General features: G+C 48.6%; 1 pseudogene; it reads left to right on the top strand.

The window, feature by feature from the left end:
- Positions 1-14,827, top strand: part of LOC147689687 (endoplasmic reticulum-Golgi intermediate compartment protein 2 pseudogene) — a 78,833-nt pseudogene extending 64,006 nt beyond the window's left edge.
- Positions 14,828-15,296: the final 469 nt, after the last annotated feature.

Here is a 15,296-nt window from a genome sequence, read left to right as displayed (position 1 = left end):
TCTTCTCCTTGCTGTGGATGTCTTCAAGATACTGTCTATGGCCAGCAGGAAGAGAAAAGGTGAAAGCAAACAACCCTGGTGGACTCCGGTCCTCACTTTGAAGTCTTCCATGAGTTGTTTTCCATGAACGATCATGCATTTCATTCCCTCATAAGAGTTTCTGGTGACTCTTCCAAGTTTGTCTTGTACACAGTAGTGGCAGAAGAGTTTCCAAAGGGTCTCTCTCTCCACACTGTTGAATGCCTTTTCATAATCGATGAAGTTAACATGGGGGGAGTTCCATTCCCTCAACTGCTCGATGATGACGCGCAGTGTTGCAATCTGGTCTGTGCAGGATCTAACTTTGAGAAGCCAGCTAGCTGGTCTTGCAACTGGGTGTAGACTACAAAACAATACAACAATACAATAAAAAATCTGTATAGCGCGCTACTCACCCGTAAGGGTCTCAAGGCTACTGCTCGAACAGCCAGGTCTTGAGTTGCTTCCTGAAGGAGAGATGGTCCTGGGTCAGCCGAAGGTGAGTGGGGAGGGAGTTCCATGTCTTGGCTGCCAGGTAGGAGAAGGATCTTCCTCCGATGGTGGATTTGCGAATTCGTGGGACGGAGGCGAGGGCGAGGCTAGCGGATCGGAGATGGTGGGTGGGAGTGTAGAATGTGAGGCAGCTGTTGAGGTACTTTGGACCCGTGTCGTGGAGAGCCTTGTGTGCGTGGGTGAGGAGTCTGAACTAGACTAGTTTCCTAATTCTGCTCAGGATGACTGTGTTGGACACTTTGCCTGGCGCTATCTCTCTATTGTTACTCAGGTCACCTTTCTTGGGAATCTTGAGAAGATATCCCTTCTTCCAGTCGAATGGCACCTTTTCCTCTTCCCTTGATAATTCCAAACATTAGGTAGATCACATATAAAAAAAAGTCAATGCCTTCCTTCAGTGTCACTGCAGGAATGTTGTCAGGCCCTGTGCCTACCCATTTTCCAGGCCTTTGTGTTGTACCTGACCATAGTCATGGACTCCCATGTAGAACTACCAAAGTCAGGTGGGACGGGTAGGAGCTGGGTGTTTGGGTTGTGACGCCTTGTTGCAGGGTCATCCCTGAACTTTTTGCCTTCCTCCTGTATTTTGTCTGACCTGTTTTTGTTGGTTTTATGACTCTGGGCACTTTACCACTGCTGATCAGTGCTAAAGTGCATAAGATCTCCCTATTATAAATTGAAGTATTAATCAGTGGCTCCATGTTTGCATGTTTGGTTTACTTGTCAGACCCTAGTACAGTGCACTGAGTGTGCCCAGGGCGTGTAATCCAAATGCTGCTGGTGGGCCTGCAGCACTGGTTGTGCCACCCACAGAAGCAGCCTTTTAAAATGCGTCTAAGGTCTTCCTTTTCAAAGCCTGCATGCAGTCTGATATTGTCATGCTGACTGGGCAAGTGCACCCACTTGCCAGTCCCTAAACCTTCCCTTTTCTTCATATCAGTCACCCCTTTGGTAGGCCCAAGGGCAGGGTGCATTGTAAGTATGAGTTAGGACAAGCCCTGATGTGTGTGGCATGTCCTGGCTAACAGTAAATTACAGCCATTTTTGTTTTTTACTATTGCAAGGCTACCTGTTCTCCATAAGCCAGATTGGGCTGCTAGATTATTACATGGTTATAATCCTAACAGACTTGGAGAACATGGTAGAAATTTGAGTTTAGTATGCCTGGACTCAGAATGATAAAAAGCATCTTTTAGCGAAGTTGGTTTTAACATTCTGTGTTTGCAAATACCACTTTTAGAAAGTAGGTATTTGCTTGTCTAACCTTTTCAAGCCTGCATCTGCTAGGTTGTGTATTCCTTTGTCTGGTTTTGTGAGTGACTGGGCTGGGGGATTTCAAGAGACAGGATAAGTCAGCCTAATGGTGAATAAAGAGATCTGCATCTAGATGGGAGGGAGGAGTTGCACCTGAACCTTGAATAGGGCTGTGCCTGCCTTCCATGATGTTGGCTCCACCTCCCGGGGAGCGGCTGATGTCTCTGTCCTGCACACTGAAAGAAGAGAAGGAGTCCTGTAAAATAAAAGTGCTCCAGGACTATACTTGCCTTCCATAATGCTGGCTCCACCTCCTGTGGGGCGTCTGATGTTTCTGTCCTGCACTGTGGAAGGAAAGGAGAAGTCTGGTAAACAGAGTGCTTCAGAACTGGTTTGAACTGGGCAAAGGCCCCTCTCCCCTCAGAGAACAAAGGATTTTGGGGTATAAATATTTGGGACCCTGATCCCATGAAATTAGATCACTTTTGGACTACAAGAAGAAACCTTTACTGAGGAGAGGAACCTGAAGAAACTGAGGGGAGACTATTCCCAAGCTGAAGTGCTGCTTGGGAGATTGGCCTGCAGTGGTTGCCTTACTGCCAAAGGAAGGAGAAAGGCACTTTGTGTACTTTGCTTTCAACTTGTGAAGGATCTCCAAGGTCTTGCAAAAGAGCTTGCCTCCTGCTGAAGTCTCAGGGACAGCAGACTTCAACCCCCCAGCTACCCAGAGTTCTTTGGAAGTGTCTGCTGCTATTTTGGGCCTTCTGAGGGACTCCGTGTCCCAAGGAGCTGGAAGCGAACTCATCCAAGAATAAGCGTGATGCCGTCGCTTTGCCTGCCGTAGCAACTCCGAAGCAGGGTGTCGCCGCGGGAACTGTCGCACTGCACCGCATCGAGAGAAGCATGCTGCAATGAAGAGGAAGCGTGTCGCCATCGCTGCTGCTTCCATCGCAACACCGCATTGAGAGAAGAGTCTTGCAACGAGGCCCGAGCGTGTCGCTGTGCCTGCCGTCGCCATTCCAAAGGAGGGTGTCGCCGATGGAACTGTCGCACTGAACCGCATCGAAGAAGAGCACCTCGCATCCCCGAGAAGAGCGCCGCCGTCGGAGCTGCTGCTGTTGCATCTTAGATGTCGCCGCCCCCTTTTGTACCGCTTTTGGCCACCATAAGTGTGGCAGGGTATGCTCAGACGTGAGTCCATTGCTCACTTTGCCACTGGATTCAAGCAAGCCGGGCTGAAGACGGCTGGAATGCCAGAAACCGGTCCTCGGAAGCTTGTTTCCGGTCCAGGGAAGACATGGCTTGGCAGTTCGGGCTGGACTGTTCCCATGAGGCACAGGGTCAGACTGATTTGCATATAGCCATGTCTGAACTGGGGTGGCAGAGTGGGCTAAAGAACGGTGATGGATTAAACCCAGATCTTTTGACTGGGTGTGAGTGTTTGATTGATTCAGATGCTCCGTCCATCACCACCCCCTTTTGTACCGCTTTTGGCCGCCATAAGTGTGGCAGGGTATGCTCAGACGTGAGTCCCTTGCTTTCTTTGCCACTGGATTCAAGCAAGCCGGGCTGAAGACGGCTGGAATGCTAGAAACAGGTCATCGGAAGCTTGTTTCCGGTCCAGGGAAGACATGGCTTGGCAGTTCGGGCTGGACTGTTCCCATGAGGCACAGGGTCAGACTGATTTGCATATAGCCATGTCTGAATGGGGAACATCACTTACAACGCATTTTTTACAACGCACTACCATTACATCGCAACCATTACAATGCATACCATTACAACGCATTGCGCTGGGGGGCGCTCTAGGATAGGGAATATATTTAATTTACTATCCAACACCTTCCCTGCTATCCACGGGGACTGGAGTTGGAATAGTAAATTAAATAATTCACTATCCAGCGCCTAAAAGCATTATGCATTGTAATGGACTGCGTGGTAAAAACCGCGTTGTAAAGGCATGCGATGTAAAAGCATGCTTTGTAGTGACACCAATCCGTCTGAACTGGGGTGGCAGAGTAGGCTAAAGAACGGTGGTGGATTAAACCCAGATCTTTTGACTGGGTGTGAGTGTTTGATTGATTCAGATGCTCGGTCCATCACCACCCCCTTTTGTACCGCCACTGTAGTTGTCGCATCGTGTGGAATCTTCGCAGCTGCAGTCCACGCATAGAATAGAGAACTTTTTGCATCCCCGGAGAAGCATGCCGCATCTGGAAGATATTCACGTCTTTATTTCTTTGGACCTGAACTTTGCTGCATTTCCCTCACTGCAACATTGCTTGTCGTGGAAGCGCAACGCAACCTAAGGTACATTGACGCAAAGTGTCGCATCTTAAGAACTGAACTGAACTAAGCTAAATCTACCATCTTAAAATAACAATATTGTGTATTTTTGTCGTTTATGGTCTTGTGGTAAATCTATATAAAGTCTACTTATTTTTGCTAAAACCTTGTGTGGTGTCCATCTGTAGTGCTGTCACTGAGTTACTTTATGTGGTCACAAATGCTTAACACACTGCCACTGAGATAAGCCTGCCTGCTCGTGCCAAGCTACCTAGGGGGTGAGCAGGGGTTATTTTAATTGAATTGAATTTACAGGAATTTATATAGCGCGCGTATACCAGGCCGTTTCATGGCGCTGAAGGATGCTTAACCCAGGGCTAGAGCGGCGAAGTTACAGGGTTGGGAAGGCTAGTGAAAATAAAAAGGTCTTGAGAGCCCTATGGAATTCAAGATAAGAAGGAATCGATCCAATGTAGAGGGGGAGGGGAATTCCAGAAGGTGGGGGCAAGAACACCAAATTTCAAACCCCCTGATTTACTTTTCCTGAACCGGGGAACAGCAAGAAAGAATTTGGTAGAAGAACGAAGTTCTCTGTTGGGACAGTAGACACTGATGGCTGATGAAATAAAAGCTGGGGCAGTCCCCGCCATGGCCTGAAAGGTGGTGCAGCCCAGCTTAAAGAGAGCCTGTTCTTTAATTGGCAACCAGTGTAGGGATTTAAGTAGGGGAGTGGTATGATGAGATCTGAGCAGCCCATAAATCAGGCGGGCGGCCTGATTTTGGACTAGCTGGAGGTGGTGAATGGCATATGCAGGGGCACCATTGTACACAAAATCCCGTAGTCCAGCCGGGAAAGGACCATAGCCATCAGAATCAATTTTAGGGCTGGAGGAGAAAAGAACCAGGAGATTTTCCGTATAGTGCGAAGGGCAAAAAAGCAGGAAGAGATGACTAAGCTGATCTGAGAATGGGGGGTGAGGTGTTTGTTGAGTGAGATCCCTAGTGTTTTGACTGAAGAAGAGGGCGTGGGGGGAGTGCCCAGGGAGGAAGGCCAAAAGTTGGCGGGCCAAGGGCTGGGAGTGCTACCAGTGACGACAAGTTCAGTCTTGTCCGGATTTAATTTAAGATGATTGCCGTTCATCCAATCACTGATGAACAGCATGACGGATTGGAAGTTGAGAATACTGACTGGGGAGTGTGAAAGATGGAAAATAAGTTGGCATAGTTATACACAGTGACCTCCATTTGCTGAAATGCAAAAATGAGTGGAAAGATATACAGATTAAATAATAGAGGGGAGAGAGAAGAACCCTGGGGGACACCACACTGAACCTGGTGAGGGGGCGCAGAAAATTTGGCGAGGTGAACGGCCTGGGTGCGATCTCTTAAAAAGGAGCTAATCCAGGTCAGAGCTGGGCCCCCGATGCCCGCCGCCTTGACACGGGTGAGAAGGATGGAATAGTCCACCGTGTCAAAGGCGGCGGAAATATCTAAGAGAACTAGGGCCTGGGGAGTGTTGGTATCTAACCCCTCTCTAAGCTCATCCATCTCAGAGATGACAACCTTCTCGGTGGAGTGCCTGGGTCAAAAGCCAGCCTGACGGGAAGCAAAACCTCCACTCTCCTCCACAAAGGCGCCAAGAACCTGGGTGACATGGGCCTCAAGGGCTTTGGCCAGAAAAGGGAGAAGGGAAATGGGAAGATAGTTAGAGGGGGAAGCGGGGTCAGCACCAGGTTTTTTTAAAATGGGGATAATGATAGCCACTTTATGAGGGACCGGTACAGCACCCTGTTCAAGAGAATCATTCAGAAAAGTGAGGGGGGGAAGATAGCAATTAGTAAAGATCTTACGAAGGACATTCGCCGGGGCAATGTCCGCAGGGGATCCATATTTGACGCGGGTCAGTAGGGAGAGGAAAGTTTCTCTTGTCAGGGGGGTAAGTGGGTCAGGCTGGACGTGGTGGAAGGAGGCTATGGATCACAAAAGGCAGGGGAGAGCGGCGGAATCTTTGCCTTGAAAAGTGCAACTTTCTCAATGAAAAAGTCATTGAGAGAGTTGCACAGAAGTTGGGATGTAGGAATTTTAAGGGAGGCCCTATCAGAAGAAGCTAACTCATGAACAAATATTTATTTTGACTGGTTCTCTGCTACGAGGATTCTCCCTGAAAAATAGGAAGTCTTAGCGAGAAAGATGTCCCTTTTATATTCGTTAAGAATGGAGGTGTAGCGTAGTTTCGAGAGAGGGCAGTAAGCACTCCTCCAAGCTCTCTCTGCTTGACGCACTGCCAGTTTTTTTGCCTTGAGGGCGGGAGAGAACCATTTATTTGCATCATCGGCGCGTTTGACCGTGAAGCGCTTCAGAGCGGCTACTTGAGCGCAGGCACTCAGGAGCCAGCTGTTCAAGGCGTCCAGTTGCCTAGATGACGCAAGGCTAACTAGGTCCGGGTCAGAAACTGATAGAGAGGAGCAGAGGGCAGGAATATCCACTTTGCTCTAATTTCTCGCCAAGGTATGTTTGGAGAATGAGGAATTAGTGTCAACACTAAGATCCAAAAAAAAGAAATCAAAAAATGGTCCGACCAAGTACACGGCTGGACAATAGGGGGCGAAACAGGGGTATTGAGGGCCCAGATTTGATCTAGGGTGTGACCGTGAGTATGAGTGGGAGAGTGAACACGGGAAACAAAGTTCAAACTGAGGAGGAGCTCGGAAAAATCACGAGATGCGGCATCCTCGGCTGGATCATTGTGCCAGAAGTTAAAATCCCCAAGGAGCAAGACCGAAGAATTATTAATTGCAAGGGTTCCCAGGAGATCCGAAATGGCGGGGAGGAAACGTGGGCAAGGCTGGGGAGGACGATAAACAGAACACACGTTAGGGGAACCTGAGAGGAGGTAGAGCGTATGGCCAGGCTATCGGCCAGTGGTAAAGGGGGGGAGGGAAGCACTTGGAAATGAAGGCCTGCACGGGCAATCAGAGCAACCCCACCTCCTGTTCGGCCCTCCGGCCGATCGGCCCTGTGGACAACATAGGGGGGGGGGAGAGCTGCTAACACACTGGGGAGAGAGTCAGTGCGGAACCATGTCTCTGTCAATAATAGTAGGTCCGGCTTGACAGAATCCAGAAAGTCAAACAGTTCTAACTGGTGTTTGACGGCCGACCTAGTGTTAAGTAGGAAAGCTGATAAATGTGATGACACTGGTGATGGGTGAGGGGTGGGAGGGGGCCTGCGGGGGACTGAGGAAAGGGGGGGAGGCACTATGGCAGGGGAGGTAGGGGAGGGGGATGGGCGGGCCAGCCCAAGTTCGTTAATCCATGCGCAAGTGGCCGTTTGCAGGGGCCAGTGGACCTGAAGCGCAAGTAATTGCGCAGCGGAGTACGAATAAAAACGGACATGGTGGAGAGCCCCTAGCCCCGGTCGGCCGCGGACGGGCACAGACGGGCTTGCCTTTGGCGTGCCTTCGGCGCGCCCGCTGCGCGCGTCCGCTGCCGTTCACATGGGGCGTTGCTTTTGAAGGCCTGATAGCGCGATGACTGGTGCGCTGCCCTGAAGACACCACTACCCCTCCCAATATGGCACCCGCTACCCCGTCAGCCCTCCGGGACAATCGGCACTCAGCCGTGCCGGACCGGGGCTAGGGGAGCGGGGCAGAGCAAGGAGGGCAGAACAGCAGTAAGGTGAGATAAAAAATACAATTTTAAAAATAGTGAGAGTAAAAGATTTGCAAGCCGAGCCCACACGCGTCCGCAGCAGCCTCGAACCCACTGCCACTGGGTATCTGGAGTGTAATCCCCTTATCCTGACTAGAGGCAAGGGTCCCTATTTGTCACAAGAACCTACCTGTGCCAACTAGAGACCCCCAAATCTAACACCCCTCAAATGCATTCTTGGTTTGGTATTTAGGTCTTGGGGTCCTGAGTCATGTGTGCTGTGTCTATGTCTGTTTTTATTGTCATTATTATTTACCTAATAGGTTTAAATGTATTCACTTTTTGGATCGAGTCTCAATTATATAAAATGACCCTTTAACAAAGTAGTACATTTTCACCTTAGGAAACACTCCTTGAATGGGTGCGAAGGTACTACTTTATCACAAAAAGTGGCTGTAGTAGGCTTGGAAAGCTGTACCAGTCTCAACTTTCCAGGCAAACTACTGGGCATCAAACACCCTAAAGAAAATGTGATGAATGCTTACAAATAGTCTAACCAGTTGCAATTGGTCAGAGTAGCATTCCAAACCATCGTTTTTTAATCACTATGCCATTTTAGACAGAAACCCACCTAATGCAAATCAGTACTCTACTTTTTTAGTTGGGAAATTTGAGATTCACATTGTCCAAATCTCACTGACTAAGCTGCGACCTTGCTGTGGGTTCCTCCTGCACACTGACCTATTACTGGCGCTGTGTGTTGAGTGACAAGATGGCACACAATGTAAATTACTCGATGCCTTGACTGTGTCTGCTGTTATATACTAGCATTTGTTTGATATGAGAGCGTTGCAATGAAAGTTTGCAATAACATTGGGCTCGCTCTGAGGGATGGAAAATTAGAGTTAGGTACCTACGGATCATTTGGTGTTCCCTCCTGACGCCTGGCTGTCTGCATCTTACTGGCCATGCGTGCTAGAGTCCTTGGGTCGTTCACCCTGTGGAGATCCTTTACCGACTGGAACAAGGCAGTGCAGTGATGCGGGATCTGAGTGGAGGACACACTGTAGGCCATGGAGTCCTGTTGTGGCCATGAGGGACGACTGGGAGAGCTTAAGGGCAGGCGGGTTCAGATGCTGTGGCTCTCTCCAAGACGGGGCCCTCGAAAGTGCCCAAGCTGGTGAGATTTACTTAAACCAAACCACTGCTAGCTGGGGAAGTACGCAAGGAGCTCAAGCAGCCCAGCTACCGAAAGGAGCCCCCGAAGACAGTGATAGGTCCAGCAGCTGGAGAGGCCATGACCATGGCAGGATCAGGGGTGCAATGCTCGTCTGCTAGAGGGGGAGCCACTGATTTGACCCAGGTAAGCTCCCATCTGAATCTACTCCAGTAGTTGTGTAATTGTTATAGGAGATAGTAAAATAGACAAAAGTCCTGACCATTTACAACAGAGGTTTGGCACAGATGTTAAACAGGCTATGTGATTATGAGTAGGCCTGAGCGGTGAACTCCGCTCTGTTCATGGAGTTTGCAGAGTGTTCTGAACTCTGCGTAGCTCGCAGAGTGCAGAAAACTCTGCTCCGCATGCTGCAGCATAGTTTTTTCCCTGCACAAGCTCATGTGTGGTAAGTTGGCAAGAACGAGCTGCTGCTTGGGTAGAATTTCCACCCAATTGGCAGGAAGATCAGAACGAATTGCAGTTTGCACTGCACTCCGCCACTTGTGCAAATCTGTCGAGTTTTTTCGTCACTTCCTGGAGTTCCGCCTAGCAAAACTCCACAAACTATACCCAGGCCTGATAATGAGGAGTCCAGAGGAACACTGCACCTAACCACAGATTTAGCAGATCTAAGATACAGCAGGTTGAATAACTGGGCACATCTTGCAGGAATGACATGAACCATTTTACCACGTCAATCATTTATGGACCACTGTTTCAAATACATTGTTGAGACCCAACGAAGACCAGAGATTGGCATCACTGTCATCCAATATGCGCTGTAGGTCTGTTAGTGCTACTAATGGGACCGCTTCAATGGCGCTACCAGGCATGAAACTCATTTGTCCCGTATCAAGCAAGATATATGCCCCCAGACAGATAGAAATCAGCTTTGCTACTATCCTTTGGGAAGGAGAAGACAATACATATCCCACACTAAGTTGTCAAGTGAGTCCTGTTTTAACAGGGGAGCTACCACTCCCTTGCTTCAAAGCCAAAGATATTGAGCCTGTATTGAGGGAGAGGTTCATTCATCAAGTTATCAACAAAAGGGGCTAATGTTGAGGTTAAAGGCCAGAACACTGACTCAGCACAGATTGTGTCTAGGGAGTCAAATATCAAATTTTACATTAAATGAGTGACTTCCTCTAAGGTGGTAGGGGGGAAAGAGACCAACTCTTTTCCAGCGTAGAAATTGGAAAGGGGAGACCTCTCGGTCACCTCGAACGTATGGCTGGGTGCCCCGATCGCCCGCGAAACCTTTGCAGCAAGTTAAAAGGCGCTGGAGTACAGGCAGGCGTCCTCTTGTTCCCGCCCTCGGAAGGCTGCACCACTCGTCGCTCGTGAGCCCTCAAGGGAACAAGCTGCAGTTTTTGACCCACCCACCAGCCCCTGTTGCAGAAGTTTAGGAGTAAACAAAGTTGTGATTTGCAATTGATTGTGATGCATAAACGTCTTGTTGATGCCAATTTCTCCCATTGTAGATTGATTCCAAGATTGTGTATGCAATTCAATACTTGTCTATAGGCCTTTTCTCCTTTGTAGAAGTGTGATGAACTGTATGCAATAAAATGGTTTATCTGTTATAGGACCTTTTCTCCTTTGTAGCAATGTTTATAGTATGTTGGATACTATTCTGGGGCATCCGCTCTACAAGCGCGGGAGTAGCAGTGAGGGTTATATCTAGCTGTAGTATTTATTTAGTCTTCGGTCGGGCGGTAAGGTCATGATCGGTGAGCAGTGATTTCAAGGTCCCTAGTGGGGGCGCCACCCATTATGGATGGGAACGCCCGGGGGGGAGGCGGCCATTGACCCCTCCCACGGGGGGGGGCGGCACCCATTACGGATGGGATCGCCCAGGGGGAGATGGCCATAGGCTCCTCCCAGGGGGAGACGGCTATATGCCCCTCCCACGAATTTCCCGGGGGCCGGATATCCGCTGCGGCGGAAGAGAGTGCGGGGAAAGGGGGGGAGTCCACGCTGTCCTTCTTACAGTTACCCCGCACGGGAACTCGGACGACCTTAAGATGGCGCCGAGTGGAAGGGGGCCCCCATGACAAGGGAAGTTACAGTTGGCTACGAGGGTAAAGCCCTCTGCGCATGCGCCACTCACACGAGAGGGCGGAAATTTGGTGATAGGGGTCTGACACCGGTTAAGACCTTGCCGTTGGCCCTTAACGATAGGATGTACAAAATTTGTATGCAATGCATTATGTCATGATGTTCGACTCGGTTAGGAAAATCTTTGTATTAGAGATTTGTTAAGGTTAGCCTGGATACCTGTCTTCATCAAGTGTAATGAAAGTTGAATTTTGTACATGATAAATGAAACGTTTTAATTTAAAGTTTTAAATTTTGTTTCATATTTTAATAAATACGGTCGGGGGGTCGCGAGGCCCCCCTGCCTTTCAAAAGTTCAAACTGTGTCAGTCTCCTACCATTGGGATTGGTGGTGGAAGGGGTGGCGGGCATCCCGGACCATATACAAAAGTCCTATGAATTGGCAATTTTAATAGAGAAACCTGTGGATGGAGTACATGTTTTACTGCATGCAGTATATATAGGGATTTCAGTTTCATGGTATTTATTTTTTTAACATTTCGACACAGTTAACCAAGATGCGTTGGCTGAGCTCCTACTTCGCTGGGAATCGGGGATAAAGCGCTCCTCCTACTTAGATCTTTCTGTCTAAAAGGACACAATCAGTGGCACATGATGCACTCGTTTCCCCAGATTTCTCACTTCCCTGTGGAGTCCCACAGGGCTCATCATTGAGCCCCACCCTGCGTTATCCCCTGGCCAAGCTGATAGGAAGCCTCGGTTTTACGCTGGGGTCCTGTGGGGACGACATACAGATCATTGTGCCCATCAATAGCCCTTTCCACGAATACTGCATCTCAATTTAAAGACTGAATGAGCCACATAGGAAAGTGGATGCAGGTTAAATGTTTAAATGTTTAAAACTCAACACAACAAAAACAGATGTTATGCTTTTTGGCAACACGCCAATTATCAGGTCAGATAGCTGGTAGCCAAATCATATGGACCCTGCCCCCAACACTAGCCAACAAGGTAAAGAACCTTGGAGCTCTCTTCGACTCCAAGCTCTCCTTTGAATCCCAGATTAATGACACCACAGCAGTTTGCTTCTTCATTCCTAAAATCCTAAAAAAGTACTTCTGTTCATCGCATTTGAGCTAAGGAAAACAGTAGTCACAGCTTTAATTGGTTCTAGGCTGGACTATTTCAACGCCCTTCTCACTAGCGCGAGCAAGCGCAGTATACATAACCTCCAGATGACTGAGAACGCTGCTGCCAGAGTCCTGCTCATGCTCAACCGCTTTGACTTGGCTTCCAAGGCTCTAGCTGAGCTACATTGGTTGCCTTTCAGCAAACTCATTCAGTTCAAAGCTCTATGTATTGCAGTCAAGGCTACACGCGCCAAAGGTTCTAGGCAACTCTTGCAAATCTTCAAATCTTACATCCCGGCCAGATCACTGAGATCATCAAACAGTGCAACCTGTCCATCCCCAACATACATAAAGCAAAATAGGGAGGTAAAGGTTTCGCTTACACTACTGCCAAATTCTAGAACTCCCTACCCACTACTCGCAAAAATGAACCCGAATCGTTTCAATTCAGGAAGCGCTTAAAAACCTAGCTCTATTAACACACCTTACAAGTCGACCTCTGCCTGTTTGTCTATCTCGCGCCTAGACACCTTTGGGTCTTTGTAGCACTTTATAAATCCCTCATTTCATTTTATTTCACACAAGATGTATGTAAAAAAATTGTATTCAATACACACATTGATTAACATGTATTTCTGGGCATAAATCATACTTGGAAATATTTCTAGCAGTACTATAGGCCAGAGGTATTCAAACTTTTCCAGGTTGAGCCCCCCCAGCTGAATTCCCCCAGATGTTGGGCCCCCCCACCACCCGACCGAAACCTCGGGCATCCGGCACACCACATGATCGCCTGCAACGCGCACACCACCGGCCATATCCGACAAACAATGCTCAACACAACAAGAGTGCCTAGCAAATTGCAGGCCTGTGAGTGGGTGTGGCAAAACGACAGAGGCGTACCACACAGCTCAAAACACAATCCTCCAAGGCAAAGGAAGTCATCACAACCCTCCCCAGCCATCATGTACACCTTGTCATCCACCAACTCCCCCACCATTCATTCCTTCCCTCCATCTGTGCCCCATCCACATCCAAACCCCTTCAACCACTTGCAAACCCATCCACCATCCATCCCTCCATCCATCATCTCCCCATCCATCCCTACATCCACCCCCTCACCCATCCATCCATCATCCATCCATCCCTTCACCCAATCCATCCCCTCACCAATCCATCTACTCTTTCACCCATCCATCCACCCACTCATCCACCCAACCACTCACCCCTTCACCCAAGCTATCCTCCCACTCATTCATCCACTCCTTCATTGATCCATCCACTCCTCCATTCATCCATCCACTCTTCCACCCATCCATTCACTCCTCCACCCATCCATCCACTCACTCATCCATCCAACCACCCACCCTCTCAACCATCCAGCCATCCCCCACCCACTCATCCATCCACCCAGTCACTCATCCGTCCATCCACTCAACCCCCCACTCATCCATCCACCCATCCATCCCTCCCGCTCTCCACCCTCCCCCCACTCATGCATGCACTCTCTGACCCATCCATCTCCATGCTCCTCTCCTCACGCATCTATGCACACACCTGCCCATCCACTCTGCCAATCATTCATCCTTGTCCTCACTCATCCATCCATCCTCCCCCTCTCTCTCCATTTCCCCCTCACCCAGCCACCCATCCCTCCATCCACCCTTCACCCACTCATCCATCCACTCATGCACTCATGAATCCATCCATTGACCTCTCACCCACCCCTTCACTCCTCCATCCATCCCCCGTCCATCCACCCTCCTCAATCACCCATCCATCCCCACATCCACCCTTTCACTCATCCATCCATCCCTCCACCCATCCATCTACCCTTCCAACCATACACACATCCATCCACTCCCATCCATCACTCCACTCATGCATCCATCCTCTCTCCCACCATCCATCCACCCCTTCACCCATCCATCCATCCCCTCACTCATGCATCCATCCCCCCCTGCAAGTAATTCAGAATCGCCTGCAGGAGGAGCACTCTCTTCAAGATGTAGTTTTCAAAAGTGCTGTCAAAGGTGCTTCAACAGCTCTGCCGCCAAGGGAAGACTCTTTGTTGCAACCTCCAGACGCATGCAGAATACACGGGCATCTGTATGTCAACAAAGTAGCAGGGAACGTTCACATCACAGTTGGCAAGGCAATTCCACATCCACGAGGCCATGCACACCTGGCAGCACTCGTCAGTCACGAGACGTACAACTTTTCTCATCGAATTGACCATATGTCATTTGGAGAGCCGATTCCTGGCAACGGAAAAAAACGCCTCAGATCATAACCAGATGTTCCAGTATTTTATCACAATTGTGCCAACAAAACTCAGAACATTCAGAATCTCATCTGACACTCATCAGTTAGCAGTGACAGAAAGAGAACCTGTGATTGATCATGCATCAGGCAGCCATGGCGTATCAGGCATTGTCATGAAATATGACATTAGTTCACTAATGGTGACTGTGACAGAGTCTCATATGCCATTTTGGCAGTTCTTAGTGAGACTGTGTGGTATTATTGGTGGAATTTTCTCAACAACGGGCATGCTGCATGGAATGGCAGAATTTATTGTAGACATCGTCTGCTGTCGTTTCAAGCTAGGAGCTTACAAGCAACCGACTGTTCCTCTGCACCATGGAGACACAAATAACCACATACTTCTACTTGAAGAAAACAGTACGCATTGAATACACCTGGAACCATGTTCCAATTGTTTTGATGAAAGCCACATTTTATTTCAATAAAATACCAAAAACATTGTGCAGTATATTTCGGAAAATGAAAAAGTACAGGCTTTCCATTAGAAGATAAAGCACAGCAAATCAACCCATAACAAAAATAATCCTGTTGTGAAACAGACCTTTTAATGAAATTAATGCAAATGGTCACACTTTGAAAAAACTTGCATTTCACCTTAAGTTTTTCGATCAGTAGCAGAGGCAGCGTTAGGTTTGGGAAATGGTATTAGTCTCCATCCCTCAACCAGAATGTGCCTTTTACATTGTTCTTTCTTTCTATGTGTCTTCGTAAGAAATCAATTGAAAACATCACACGTCTATTTGTACCAAGGCTCAAGGAAGCACTGCCAATTCAAAAGCGGGAATTAAAAGGAGCTGAATAGACCAAGATCACACAAGGCCGACTAGTATGGAACTT

Source organism: Lissotriton vulgaris, chromosome 9 (genome assembly GCF_964263255.1).
Source record: "Lissotriton vulgaris chromosome 9, aLisVul1.2, whole genome shotgun sequence".
Taxonomy (NCBI): Eukaryota; Metazoa; Chordata; class Amphibia; order Caudata; family Salamandridae; genus Lissotriton; species Lissotriton vulgaris.
The sequence above is the reverse complement of the archived record's forward strand: the minus strand, read 5'-3'. Positions and strand labels throughout refer to the sequence as shown.